The sequence below is a fragment of the Octopus bimaculoides genome, chromosome 8, assembly GCF_001194135.2.
Source record: "Octopus bimaculoides isolate UCB-OBI-ISO-001 chromosome 8, ASM119413v2, whole genome shotgun sequence".
Lineage (NCBI taxonomy): Eukaryota > Metazoa > Mollusca > Cephalopoda > Octopoda > Octopodidae > Octopus > Octopus bimaculoides.
The window spans coordinates 80758907-80775057 of record NC_068988.1 but is presented as its reverse complement, the minus strand read 5'-3'; the positions used below and the strand labels follow the sequence as shown (position 1 = coordinate 80775057).

General features: G+C 37.1%; 1 protein-coding gene across 2 annotated transcripts in view; it reads right to left on the bottom strand.

Annotated features, from left to right (window-relative positions):
• Positions 1-16151, bottom strand: part of LOC106872432 (uncharacterized) — a 124647-nt gene that overhangs the window by 49290 nt on the left and 59206 nt on the right. The gene's annotated exons all lie outside the window — the stretch shown is intronic.

Here is a 16151-nt window from a genome sequence, read left to right as displayed (position 1 = left end):
TATATATATATATATATATATATATATATATATATATATGTATATATATAATACATTAAAAGTCAGTTTGAATCTTGCTTGCAAATGTTACCCAGCCAAACTGGAGCACAATGGGAAAATACTATGAATTAACTTTACCCAGAAATCTTAATACAAACAGAATGCAACAAGTTCTGCATAAATCGGGGCACCAGTTATTGAGATATTTAGGGTTTGGGAGTATAAATACCCAAAATGGTGCATAATGGGAAAATGTTCTGAATATGAAGACGGGTGTGTAAACAATGAACAGATGTATTAGTGTAACACTCGGGAAGTGAGAAAGTCTTTTATGTTTCGAGCCTATGCTCTTCAACAGAAAGGAACACAGAAATAAAGAGAGAGAGAAAACAGAAAGGTTTAGTGGCTAGCAATCTATCAAGGAGATGAGAAGGAACAGAGGCCTCTGACAGTTTGTAGTGCTTGAGAAGTAAAATTGTGGCTGTCCATGCATTCAGGCACATCTTCTACATCTCCCTCTTATACAAGAGATCCTAGTTTTGTGGGCTCCTGCCACATAAAAATACCTGTGCTGGTATTATGTAAAAGCACCTGCACTTGTGCCACATAGAAGCGCCCATGCCAGTGCCACATAAAAGCACCCAGTATACTTTGTAAAGTGGTTGGTGTTCAGAAGGGCATCCAACCATAGAAATCATACCAAAACAGACAAATGGAGCCTGAGCAGCCCTCCAGCTGGCCAGCCCTTAACAAACCATCCAACTTATGACAGCATGGAGAAAAGACATTAAAAGGTAATGATGATGATGATAATTATGATATATATATATATATATATATATATATATATATATATATATATATGCAGTTTTTATCTTTTATCATTTACTTGTTTCAGTCATTGGATTGCAACCATGCAGGGGTACTGCCTCGAAGGATTTTAGTCAAACAAATTAATGCGAGTTATCTTGTTTTTTAAAGAGTGGCACATGTTTTATCATTCTCTTTTGCCAATTTGCTAAGTTACAGGGATGTAAACATATATATATATATATATATATATCTATATATATACATATAATATACTATCCAAAACAGTATGATTCAAATTCCAAGCTACTTCAAATTTTGAAGCCCCTAACAAAGCCCCTAACTGAGCCTATCTCTTCAGGCTCTGTTAGGAGCTTCAAAACTTGAAGTAGCATGGAATCTAAATCAACTATTTTGAATAATACATGCAACTCCCAATAAATGAGTCAAGTGCCCTTTTATTTGTGTGTCCACTCATACGCACACATATCTATATTTGCCTGTGCCTATATCTATATATAGGCACAAGCATAGCTGTGTGGTTGAGGAGATTGCTTCTTAATTACATGGTTTCAGATTCAGTTCCACTGCATAGTACATTAGGCAATTGTCCTCCACTATAGACTCAGTGTGTGTGTGTGTGTTAAATTGTTATCATTTTAAAGGTAGTTTAAGAAAAACAATGGAACATTAACTGATGAAGGTGACTAAATACTGAGAGTAGTCAAATTTATTGTGAGCAATCTCTCTCTCTCACAACACGCACACACACACTTTTGATTGCATGACCTCTTAAAAATATCAAGTTATTGCTTACTGTATTAGTTTACAAGTCTTTTCAAATTTCAGCAAGACAAAATTAAGGTAGGACTTGTTTCTGGTTCTTTTTATGCACATGTATATATTTTGCTTGTGTGTGCGTGTGTGCGTGCGTGCGTGTGCATACACACACACATTATTTCAAAGTATTATTTATAAATGCATAAAAGCTCCAGATATAATTTAGTAAATATTCCTGAAATGTTAGGTATTATCATTTATGGATCAAATTATGATTAGGCATTTTTCTAGAATGGGCATAAACAGAAATGTACCTAGGTGAGCATAGCTATGTTACAAAGTTGTATATATACTGAGATAATTGTTTGGTAGGCAGAGATAGGTAATTGCATATTTTTATTGTGTGGTAAACTGATGACACATGGTTCAATTCCCAAGTTGATCTTTATTCTTGTAGCCAGAGTTATTGTCAAGACTAGAAATTGTAGTACAGATAACAGGGTGGCTAAAAACAAAAACAGATAAATAAATTATAGGGGAATATATTCTTCTAGTCAGTGTTGTAACATGTTGAGGGTTCTTCTGGGAGGGTATTGGGCCTCCACAGAATGGTTGGATGAGGAGGATGTCATCTTAGCAATGAGCCAACATGCCATGGGTCACCATTAGTCTGGAATCTCCTTGGGAGAATGACCTGCCTAGGGTAGCCATACCAGGAGCAAAGCTCTAGACTGTAGTGCTCCCTTGGATCTATGGGACACACAAGCCTCCTCACCACAACGAGGCTAAACCAAGAGGGACTGACACGGGACCACCAGTGATGGACCACATTGGTGGACCTGGTCTACACATGATGACATCTCTGGGACCACTAACCTGCGATGATTCCAGCCTCATCAAGAAAGAGCATGAAACAAAGGAATATATTCAGTTTGAGTCTGTTTATGCATTCTTCAGTCCTTCTTTTCTATACAAGGTCTTCAACACAACTTGATTCAAGAGTTATGCAGTGACTTCTTTATGCTTTGATTTCTCGAACCATCACAATCAACCTTTGAATCACAGTTTCATTTGTATGACACATCTTTGGATTTTGTCTCAGGGAATCTGTACACTGTTCCTGTAGTGTGCATACAAAATGCTTAACTCTAGCAGGCTGGTCATAAAAAACTTCTTTGGGAATGCGATCATTTTGAATCCAGGTCAAATGACCACCTTAGTGAAGTTGATATCTTATTAATAATGGCTGCATACCAGTGACTTTTCAGCATGATAGGACTTCTGTATTGGATATCATATCCTCCTGCTTGATTTTAGATATTTTATGAATACAATAAAGAGGAAACTGTCTAATTGTTTTATCTGCATGTAATACAGGGGATTTACCAAACAAGAGTGTTGTGACTACCACTGTTTATATGTCTGAATCTTCATATACAGTGAAATATCTGGATCATACCAAAACAGATTTGTCAAAGCAGTACTTGTTTGGCCAATTGTGGAATAAACAGTGAGATTCTTAGTCAGTTTATTGGACATTGTTGTACTGCCCAAATAGGTAAAATTCTTCACCACTTTTACCACCTTTCCACTAATAAGGATTACTGGTTTATTCAGAAAGGATCCAAGCCTAGGTAAGGGTTGGAGCATGATTTCAATCTTCATGCTGACAGTGAGATCAAAGTTCTTTGCAGCAGCCAAAAATAATCTGCAATTCTTTGAATATCAAAAGCATGAGCAACAAGGAATAATCATCTGCAAAGAGCAGCAGCACATGCACAAACACTTCTGATATCTTTGTTTTAACATGAAGTTGTTGAAGACTGAGAATGTTGCCATCAATTGGAAACTGAATCATGCAGCCAATTGGAGATTCTTTGAAGGCTGAATTAGGCATAATCAAGAAGTAGGTACTCAATAATGATGGGGTAAGAACACAGCCTTTCTTGACACATTTGTCACAATAAAAGGTGTAACCATGATTCTATTTTCAGCAACAGTTCTTTACATTCCATTGTGAAAGGATGTGATGATTTCCACAAAATCAGGAGGACAGCCAATCTTGGAGTGTACTTTCCACAAACCATCACATTTAACACTGTTGAATGCTTTGATAAGACCAATGAAAGTAATGAAGAGATAAAAGCTTTGCTCTCTGACCTTTTCTTTAAAGTTGATGAAGTAAAAACTAAATCAGTTGTTTCTTTTTTGGCACAAAACCATTTGACTTCCTGAGATGATGACTTATTAATACAGCATTAATGGAATAGCTTCATGGAAGTAAGATTTTATCCAAATACTTCCAAGGTACTGTCTACAATTAGACCTAGTGCATCACTTGTGTCCCTTTAGCAGTGTCTTCTCTTTTTCAAACATTCTAATTATAACTCCAGTTTAAGAAAAATTTGATATTGTCATTGCTGTTCCCTACTACAGCAACCAATTAATCATAGTTTCATACATCATTCTTACCTCTCTCTTCATGTCAGAGACCCAGCAAGAAAGTTCAGTTACTGCTCTTCTTTCGCTGACTAACACATAAAATACTTGTGAATGTGTGATGTGTGTTCTTGAATTTTACTTGTTTAGAAACTGGTGTCATCTGGGATCAAGTGTTGATACTAAAACAATTACATCAGGGTAGAGTCACTGTAACCATTTAAAATATACATGCACTGTTATACTCACTTTCACTATATTGTTATTCTGTAATGATAGTAATCCTTTCTAGTATGGACACAAGGCCTGAAAATTTGGGGGAAGGGGCTAATTGATTACATCGACCCCAGTGCATAACTGGTACTTTTTTCATTAACCCCAAAAGGATAAAAGGCAAAGTTGACCTAGATGGAATTTGAACTCAGAACGTAAGGACAGACAAAATGCTGCTAAGCGTTTTGCCTGGCATGCTAACAATTCTGCTAGCTCGCCACATTCTATAATAATAATAATAATAATAGTCCCTTCTATTAAAGGCACAAGGCTTGACATTTTGGGGGAGGAGACAAGTTGATTCCATCAAACCCAGTTTTTCACTGGTACTTAATTTATCAACCCTGAAAGGATGAATGGCCTCAGCAGAATTTTAACTCAGAATGTAGTGATGGGTGAAATACCGCTAAGCATTTCGTGAAGCTTGCCACCATATATGAAAATAATAATAATAATAATAATAATAATTAATTCGTTTTATTGGCCACAAGGGCTAATATCAATTAAAAACATGTAAGGACAAAGACAGGACGAAGGTTACAAAAGGTTTTGTCCGAAAAGGTAGGAAAGTTCGTCTAAACAGAGGAAGAAAACGGAGAAAGATATAACAAATAAATAGATAAATAAATATACAAATAAATAAATAGAACTCCCAAAGGGGGAGGCGCTTCGAAAAAGGAAAGGTTACACCTGGAAAAACCCATAAAACCACGGGAGCATGTATCCTATTAAGTCTTTCTTCATTTTACAGCTTTCACTTGGTTACTCATATTGTATTATTGTTGTTGTTGCTTACTCTGTAATAAGAACCATTCAGGCCATTAATCATTCTATCCATGTTTTAAGAGAAGTATCAGGAGATTAAGGGGAACTCACATTAACTGGAACAATTCAGCGGGCTTATAACTACGGAAGGCAAGTGGATGAGGTACAGTGGCATCTACTGCTTGACTAAGAGTCTAAAGTGTTTGGGGCCTGATGCAGACTAGACCTCCACATGGATAAAACTGGGAAGCAGTCATGAGCAGGGTGGCGAGTTTCATTCAGAAATGGCCTGAGAGGAAGCTGTCTCAAAAAGACCAGGTAGAAATGACAAACATCTACATTTCTTCAGTAGTGTCTTATTACCTGACTATCACACATTTTCTCAAAAAATATCTGCTAAGTTTACAATGCTATTTAGTGGGGAAGGAAACAGATTCTGTTTTCCAAGAGGTCTATCTATGACCAACAGCCACACGAAGAAGGCCCCAGGATACTATGCCTGATGATACTTTACTATTTGTTCAAAATAAGCCCTACAAGCATGGTTATGCTGGAGCTACCAATAACTGAATCCACCAGGAATGAACTTATTCAGTGTCCAGGCATTGCTGATTTGCAGATTTATATGGAATAACTGTTATATTGTGTGGGATAGATTTGGCTGTGAATCAAGTCAACTTTTCATTACTTTTCTTCTCTGTCCCAAGTCAAGTGAAAGAAGTGTAGCAGATATGATCAGGAGATTTGTTTGTTTTGTATTTTTATTTTGTATTATCTATTTATTAAGGCGTTTTTATTTTTTATCTTTTTGTTGATCCATCTTACTCCATGTAGATCCCTTATTGTTTCTTGTTTGTTGTTTTGCCTTTATACTGTCTGCAACAACTTGAGCCCCCATGCACAAGAAAAGAAATCATTATTACCTCCGCCTTAGCAAAGGCGGAGGTATTGTATTCAGTTGTGTTTGTTTGTCCGTGGACAAGATATCTCAAGAACCGCAGGATTGTGACTGTCGTGAACTGAGTAGATTTTGGGATCGATCTGGTACTGGACAAGGATTCTGGATTATTTACTTATATTTACTTTACTTCACATGAAGTATTACAATCTTACATTGACTTTCAAGTCTTTCTCTGATTATCTCCCTTGAAAGCACGCTCATGTCTCCACATAAATTATGTCGGTGTTGCTGTATCCAAAGTTTTATTTTTGTTTCTCTATTATTAATTTTACTCGCATCTCTATCTTAGTAGAAACTGATGGATAAAGAAATCAAACTACATAAACAAACGGCAGCAAAACCATTCAGAAATTAAATAACACTAACATATTCAGTAACAGTAATAAATTTAATTTATCCTCGACAATTTTTAGTTTTACCAATTTTGAATATATCGCTCCTGTTTCAAACCTCTTACCTACTTGACAATCGCATTTCTAGTTCTGCCTCAAACAAAGACGTCCTACACACCCACCTTCACATTCCATGACCATTGGGATCGATTAGGTACTGGACAAGGATCCTGGATTATTTTCCTGTGAGATCAGTCAAGTTTATATCAAATATTCTCATTTTAAAAATCATCTCTGGCTAATCGTTGAGAGGATGTTGATGTTGCCTTGGCAGAGGTTTGTACCCTCAGAGTGTTCTTGTTTTTCATTATCTTGAGGGTGTGTATATGTGTGTTGTTTAGTCCCAGGTCAGTTCTGATCAGGCAGACCTATCATCAATGACATTCCAGCCATGAACACTTCATCCTTTTTCAGATAATGAGTCTAAGAGTATATTATCTAATGTATCCTACCATACTTTTTTGAGAGAGTAGAGCATGATTTGAGAGGTATTTTTGATAGGGTGAACAAACTTGTAAAGGGACACTTGTTCTATGTTGTATGGAGTGCAATCTGTCTATGATTGAGTGTGTATGCATGTATGCATGCGTGTATTATTTAAAACGCACACATGGATATATATGCTAGATTTGTGAGCATAATTTGGCAAGATAACCACCCAGTTTGGCTTTTGATATTTTGAGCTATCATCAGAATTGGTGTAATCTAAATTATAAAAAGAAAACTCCTTTCCTACCCACCCCCATCAAATTAGTATACAGTTGGAATCAAATATAAGTTAAATGTGTTAAATTTTTCTCTGTACGCGGAGGCGAGTGAGAAGGAGAAAAAGCGAGAAAGAAAAAATCTAATAAAACTAGTAAGTCATCAGCCTATGTCAGAACATAGTAACCTAAAAGATCACAAACTACATCAAGGTCATTTAATGAAACATTTCACTAAAAAAAGTGTGTGTGTGTGTGTGTGTGTGTGCGCACTCGCGCGCACACACACACACACGATTATCTACAGATTGAAGTGAGCATGTCTATCAGCCACCACCATTACACTTGCATATTAGTTAAAAGGAGCAAGTACACATGTATGTACCACCATCACCACCACCACCATCAGTAGCAGCAGCCACACCATCATACTTACTCCACCTCCTTATTAACATTCTGATATAGGCAGGGGGGGGGGCTATCAAATGCATAACAATGTTTGTGTGTGGTAAGAGTATATCTGTATATATATAAATAAATAAATAAATAAATATATATATATATATATATATATATATATATATATGTATGTATGTATGTATGTATGTACACACGCACATCATATATATATATATATATATATATATATATAAATATTAGATAGATATCCAGCTGTAGAAACTCTGCCAAATTTAGATTGGAGCCTGGTGTTGCCATCCGGTTTCACCAGTCCTCAGTCAAGTCGTCCAACCCATGCTAGCATGGAAAGCGGACGTTAAACGATGATGATGATGATGATGATGATGATGTATGCATACACACACACAAACACACACATATATCAAGTCATTAAGAATGAAATATCCGATTTTCTTATGCACCAAGTTTCACAGTCCTTAACTCTAATGTTTTACCCTGAAAATTCTTTTTCTTTTTACCACATTAAAGAGTCACATCATCACTTTTTTAAATGCAATTCATGGTGTCTGATTATATTGTGAGTTTTCTCTTGTAAATCAATTTTTGTGAACCCATGGATAGATAAAAAAATTTGTGTTGTTTATAAAGATGAGACAGCTCGAAACATCAATGAGGTGTTGATGAGGATGTGGCAAATGAGCACACTGTACATAGATGGTTTGAGAGATTCCAGTCTGGTGAATTTACTCTTGAAAATCAGCCCCATGGTAGACCTGAGACCAAGGTGGATAATGATGAGCTGGAAAATGTAATGGAAGTGGATACATCTCAAACCACATGTTGAAAGTTAGCAGCAAGGTTTGATGTTTCGATTTCAACTGTATTAGACCATCTGAAACAAATCGGCAAGTTAAAGAAGCTGGACAAGTGGGTACCACATGAATTGAATGAGCATCAAATGGCACATCATCTTGAAACTTGCTGTTGTTTGCTGCCACAGCATAAAAGTGAACCATTTATGCATCGTATTGTTACATGTGATGAAAAATGGGTTCTTTTCAACAATAACAGCATTCTGCATGGTGGATAGAGACGATGTGCCAAAACACAATCCAAAAAAGAATATTCACCAAAAAAAGCTAATGGTGTCTGTCAGCTTCATGAGACCTTGTAAGTCAATTACAGCGGATGTATACTGATGTATACATCTGCTGTAATTGAGGATGAAATGAGTGAACTTGCAATTAAACAACTGAAATTGGTCAATAGAGACATGCCAATACTCTTTCAAGACAATATTCTACCACATGTTGCACAAAGAACACTACTCAACTAACAGGAAGTGAACTTGGAAGTACCCTGTCATCCAGTATATTCACCAGACCTTGCATCAACTGACTATCATGTTTTCCAGGCATTAGACAACATTTTGCAAAGAAAAATTTCAAATCTGAAGGAGATGCAAAAACAAGTTTTGATTAAAACCGAAAGTCTATCAACACAACGCAACACAGACTTAAAAAATAACTATATGTATACGTATAATACATATAGTTATCTCTTTGGTTGTTTGTGTGTGTGTGTGTGTGTACTTCTGTTATGTGTGTGTGTGTGTGTGTATATATATATTTCTGTATGTCTTTCAACATATAGACAATACAACACAGACTTTAAAAAAAGGCTTTCACAAAATGACAGGTTGTTGATGAGAGAGAAATACAGAGAGAGAGAGAGAGAGAGAGAGAGAGAGAGAGAGAGAGAGAGAGAGAGAGAGAGAGAGAGAGAGGGTGTATGAAAGATAGAATTAAAATTTGTTGCAATAAGAAAAAAAGGTTGTTATTGAGCAAATCAATGTGATCATTGTAGTAGGCTGCAGCTGAAAGATCTATTTCATCTTGACTAGGCTGTTACCTGGCAGCATAGCAATGGGTAACAGCTAGCATAAATTGATTTACATAAAATTAATTAGCATGTCAGTGACTTCTGAGTATTCTGCTGACACATAGACCCTTAACATAATTCTCAGACAGAATAAGCATGACACAGTGTTTGGACCTTTGAATAACAGGTACAAGCCATCTAACAAGCTTCCTCACAGTTTCTATCAACCTAGTTTCACTCACAAGGTATGGGTTGATTCCAGGGGAGTTACCATTACCCAAAATGCCATACAGTGGGATTGAATCCAGAGGCTTGTGAGTGTGAAGCAAACTTCTTTAACATCTGGCCATGCTACATTCATACTGATACACATGGGCAATATCCTAAATGCCATTTAGTATATTGCCTATGTATATCAGTGATATACATAGCAAACTTCTTATCTATGATAAGAATTTTGCTTCCAACTACATGGTTTCCAGTTCAGTCCCACTGCGTGGCACCTTGCACAAGTGTCTTCTACTATAGCCTCAGGCCAATCAAAGCCTTTTGAGTGGAATTGGTAGATGGAAACTGAAAGGACGGTATCACACTCACACACACACACACATGTGAGTGTCTGTCTTAGAGTCTGTGTTTGTCTCCCCCTCCCCCTACTGTTTGACCCCTGGTGTTGGTGTGTTTACATCCCTGTAACATAACAGTTTGGTAAAAAAGAACACTAGAATAAAAAGTATGTGTTGGTTCATTCCTCTTAAATTCTTCAAGGAAGTGCTCCAGTATGGCTTCAGTTTCATGAGTGAAACAAGTAAATTGATCCAATAATCTGCTGTCATTGGTTCTAGTTGTCTTAATCTAATTAAATAGTCCTAACACTAAGTGGGTCACTTTAACATTTCACCATCCCATAATTCATAGGGACAACACCTGTGAAATGGGCTGAAAGGTCTACAATTTTTAATTTCCATTTTTCTTGTGACTTTGTGTGAGTGACATCAATTTGAACTCCTCTACTCTCCCATAAATCAAGCGTGTTGATCAGACCTTTGGTTGTTTGTATATATACTACTGAAGGGGTCTGTATGCTTCACACCTCATGACCCTTACAGAATTCCTTTTGTCACAGTTAATCACCAATATGATCTAAACTCTTGTTAAACTGCTCAAGGCAATGCTGCAGGTTTTCAAAGACAACATTTATCAGATACTCAAAGCCTTTATTTGGATTGTCAGATCGAGTGAATGGGGGGTAAATTTGGAGTCAAGGGTTATACATCTTAATTAGGTGGCCAACTAGTCCATTTAATGAGTTTTGTTTGTAAATTTATTTGCCTTATATTTTAGAAGGTGACCTAGACTCCACCTCTTATACACCAACAATACTTCTCACAACAAGATTACCAACAAAAGAGGATGCAATGGTGCAGGTGACTGGAGAGTTGTGGCTTCTTCCTCCAACACCACACCTACAGTGTGATGAAACTACAGGAATGGGACTCTTTCATTATTGCAGGCATATGTGGTATCCCAACCACTACAATGGGAGAGGTGCTGTTTGTAGAGAGAAATTTGGGATCTATTTTAAAACGGGGGCGCCAGTTTTCATTTGTTTTATGCAGTGTTTTTGGTACGGAAAGACTTTCAAACTTTGTATACTTATCTATTTTGTGTTATATAACAGAAAAATATTTTTGTATTCGAATTTATTTCATGTAAAAAATTGTCTTATTTCGATAATTTCTACTAATCACTGACATCTATTCAGTTGAAAACAGTTAGCGCTGTAACGGTGTATATCGTATTAATCCCCTAACCCTAACCCTAACCCTAACTAGACTGTTAACCGTAACCGTAACCGTAACCCTAACCCTAACCCTAACTCTAGAATCCGAACTCTAAAATTGTTACACACATAGATACGCACAGCGTAATTTATTATATAAACAATATATGCGTATAAATTACGATAAAACCGGATGAAATATGTCACAGGGAATAACATTTTTATGACTGCCCAGCAGTAACTCTATTGAGCTGAATAGACGTCAGTGATTGGTTGAAATTACAGAAATACGACAACTTTAACATGGAATAACTTGCGAATTCCTTTTTTTTGTTAAGAAGACTAAGAGTAAAAGATGTTTTATATGATACATTCTACCAGTGTCCCAAGTTTCAAAGTGTTTCGTTAGTGTTTTGTTAAGAAAATACTGGCGCCCCCGTTTTAAAATAGATCCGAAATTTGTGTCCTGACTTGAGCTGAACTTGGATTTTAGTGAGGGATGACTGTGTTGAATGACCAGCCTCACTTTCTCATTTCTGACTTCTTAGAACAGTAGCAAGGCAGACCAAGATGACTGACACAAGTAAACCGGGATTACAGCAGGATGACCAGGGTAAGCTAAATGTCTCTGCATTTCAAGGTATGTGTTCCACAGAGATGTAACTGAATATTGTTATTCTGTCCACTGAAAACCCAATCTTCACATGCATAGGGACTAAGCTCTTAAAAAACTCATCAACTATTCTCAGCCTGATCCAGTCAGCCTGCCAATGCCATTGCCCAGGAATTGGTGCACTATCACACACAGATAATTCATGGAATCAGAGGTGAAAGGTGGGTGCCTGGTGAGAGCCAGTGGCAGACAAGGTGTCCTGAAAAATTAAATGGTATGACCTTTATCAAAGATAATGCCCTTCCTTGACACCCATCTCTTTACAATATACAACTTAAACAATATATCTTTAATTAATAGTATAGTAAATAAACACTGAGAAGTTCTGAACTCAGCTTTGCTAATCACTCCATAGAATCATTGATGACATATTGACCTCTCACATAAAATTAAAAATTAGAATAAATAAAAAAAACTTTGTTGATTTAAAAACAATAATTTCTTTGTTCTTTGTGTCATAAATGCTTCATAATATGAAATATCTAAATAAATTTAATGAAAACACTCCATGAAATTGATAAAGAAAAATAAAAATTCAGTCATATATAGTCAGAATATTTAATGTGAAATATGTGTTTGGTGATTATTAGTTATTCCATCAATATTTTAAATTACCTTAAATTACCATGCTCTTCCAGGTTCAATTTGCTAATAATTCAGTACTTTGAGGCTCAAAATTGTTTCAGATGTTTAACAACCACATAGATAGCCCCACAGTCCCCAGGGGTCAATATTAACCTATTTGCTGGCCCCTGCCTTAGTTCAGTGATCTAGTAAGTAGTTCTCCCTATCTCTTCTTTAGCTTTTCTTGAACCTAGTGAGGACGTAGTCATGGAGAAATAGAATATTCTGAACTGTATTCAGTGATAGCAATTGATATTACATGTTTTAAAACAAATGCTTGATACAACACAATCCACTATCATTGCCCAGGATTAATGAAAAGTCTATAATGAAATAAAATAGGGGTAGGCCACTCGATAAACACACATTTCCTTCCTGTGCCACAAATCCCTAAGCAAGGTTCTGTATGTACTACACACAGATTGCCTTATCTAACAGTCAAAGCACCATTCAAGCATGGCCTAAGCCAATGCTGCCTGACTGGTATCCGTGTTGATGGAACATAAAAAGTACCATCCTGGCTCCTGTACCAGTGGAATGTAAAAAGCACCAACTACACTCTCAGAGTGGTTGGCATTAGAAAGGGCATCCAGTTGTAGAAACCTTGCCAAATCAGTTTGGAGTCTGGTGTAGCCTCCCGGCTTGCCAGTTCTCAGGCAAACCGTCCAACCCATGCTAGCATAGAAAGCGGATGTTAAACGATGATGATGATGATGATAATGATGGGGTGGCCATGACTAGAAATGCTGATTTAATTATTTAGTTCCCTTCCTCTCCTCCCACATACCAACATACTTTCTCTATGTCAAAGGTCAGGTGAAATGCAACTGAGTGAGGCTACACAGCAACAACAGTAATTCATAATTTCATAGTTGTCTCACCACCGCTGTCACTTCTACCAACTCCACCACTGCTACTACAGCCATTCATCAGCATCATAATCAGTAACTCCATACATTGAACAACTGTGTACCATTAACCTTTCTATACAATAACTTGTTCAGTATTGTCTCCCAAAGCCATATTCCTCCTATTTAATATTATACACTTACTCTTTGACCTTACAACTCTATTTTTCTAATGCAGTTTCAGTGTTCTTATCCACGATACTAGTGCTATGTTTATGTATGTGCATGTGTGTCTACATATGTTTGTATTGTGCTTTGTGTGTCTGTGCATTTGTGCATGTGTGTATCCGTGTGTGCATGCCTCTGTGTGTGTGTTAGCTCGTATGTTTGTCTATGTGTGTGTTTGGGTGTATTTATGCTTGATGTGTGTGTTTGTGTGTTTTACTGAACTGATCTGGAGGGGGAGACAGATAAAGACATTCCAAGATCCACAAGACTGATGCCATTAATGTTATTCTTCAACTGTTGCAAGACAATAGCTGCAGGAAAAATATGTGCAGGGAGAGAATTGTTCCAGAGGATTGACATTCTGTCACAGAGTGATTTGCATGAAGTCTTGGGGGTGAGGGCACAATATGAGTGATGAAGGAACATAAAGCAGCCAGTTCCAAGGAGCAAAGGGTAGGAAAGGTAAGGAAAGGTAAAGAGAGGAGACAATATGTCTAGGGTAGGAAAGGTAAAGAGAGGAGACAATATGTCTAGGACAAGAGGTTGGAGAGTGTTAGGGACTGACTATATGGGCAGTTAGCTGAGTGGACTTTAACAAGATACAGTGTAGGACAGTGGTTCACAACAATTTTTTTTACCTATGGACCCATTTGATTCCTATTTTACTTGTGTGTACCCTCATAACCATTCAATGTTTAAAAAATCCTATAATATTTTTATTATGAAATATTATTAGGAGTTGTATTAAAAAATGTGTAAACAATTTATTCCAGATAAATTTTAACAATAAAATCTTATATGGATCTCCAAGGGCCATATAAACCCTAGTGGAGAACCACTGGTCCAGGATGTTTGTGTGTGTGTGTGTGTGCAGTAAAAACAACAGGTACAGATTTTGGGTGCCATTCTTGTGACACCAGCATTAGAGATAGCCATGTCCTTTACAGGATATTCAGGCTAAATTTGATACCTTGCATAAAAAGAAAACGTAACTCAATATCCCACCCCAAAATAAAAGTATTTTTAAAAAATCAAAAATATTACTTAGATTATAGCTGGGAGATAACAGTCTACTGAAAGTAGCAGCCCTCAGCTTCCACCACAACCTCAAGATGGCTCTGGAACCTAGCAAATGCATTCCTCACTGTATCCCTGGGAAGATTTTTGAACACCTCCTTGATCTTGGCCACCAGCTCAGCCTTGGTTTTTCAGACAGTGTGGCTGGTGTTTTTCTTGACTGCTCCCCACACATAGTGATCCATGGGATTATCTTCAGGGGAACTAGGAGGCCAGGAATTGGGGCTGGTGAAGTTAGCGAAATTGCATCCAACAACCACTTCTGACTCTTTTCAGAAGAATGACAAGGAGCTGAATCCTGCTGCCAAACACGACCTTCCAGTAGCAACCCTCTCTAGCCAGGGATTCATTACAGTCTCCAGCAACTTCACACAGCCATCTGAATTGATCCTAAGACTCTGTGTGTGTATGTATGTATGTATGGTTGAGTACATACATACATACACACACACACATACATACATACATACACACAAATATGTGTGTGTGTGTGTGTGTGTGTGTGTGTGTATTATCATAATCATCGTTTAGCGTCCACCTTCCATGTTGGCATGGGCTGGATGGTTTAACAGGAGCCAACCAGGTAGGAGACTAACCAGGCTTCTGTATCTGTTTTGGCATGGTTTTTACAGCTGGATGCCCTTCCAAACACCAACCACCTGCAGAGTGGACTGAGTGCTCTTTACATGGCACCAGCTCAGGCGAGGCCAGTTTTGGCATGGTGGGGGAATTGAAATTTTAAAGTTGCAATTTTTGCCAATTTTTTTTCAGAATCAGAATCTCCATAGCTGAAAACGTGGGTTTCCATAAAAAATAAATTTCATTAGTTCCATCCACTTTAAGTGATTGGCATATCTTTATACTGCTGTCATCGTACATATACATTGCGTGACCATACCAGCACAGACTTCCCTCTCGCACACTATTTCTGATTCTTTTTATGCTCAATTTTTGTCTTAACACATCTGCACTTTGTTGTATATGCAACTGACATTGCACATCCCACAGAGCATACTAACATCATTTCGTCATTAGTCTCCACAAGTCCTCTGCATTCAGAGTCCATGTCTCATTACAATATAGTATTGTTGTTCCAACACAAGCATGATACAATCTGTCTCTTACTCTGAGGGAGAGACCTTTGGATCTTTTTGGTTTGAAGGGCAACACTTGTTTTCTTAACGAAACACTTTCAAACTTGGGATACTGGTAGAATGTGTCATATAAAACATCTTTTTCTCTAAGCCTTCTTAACAAAAATTAGTTCTTAATAAGTTATTTCATGTTAAAGTTGTCGTATTTCTGTAATTTCAACCAATCACTGACGTCTATTCAGCTGAATACAGTTAGTGCTCTTTTTATAAACAATAATTTTTACCGGTGTCAAGAGTGTTATTCTCTGTTTAATTATATCAATATTTCCTAGTAAGGGTTTAGGGTTTTAGGGTTAGGGTTCGGGTTTTAGAGTTAGGATTAGGGTTTTAGGGTTAGGG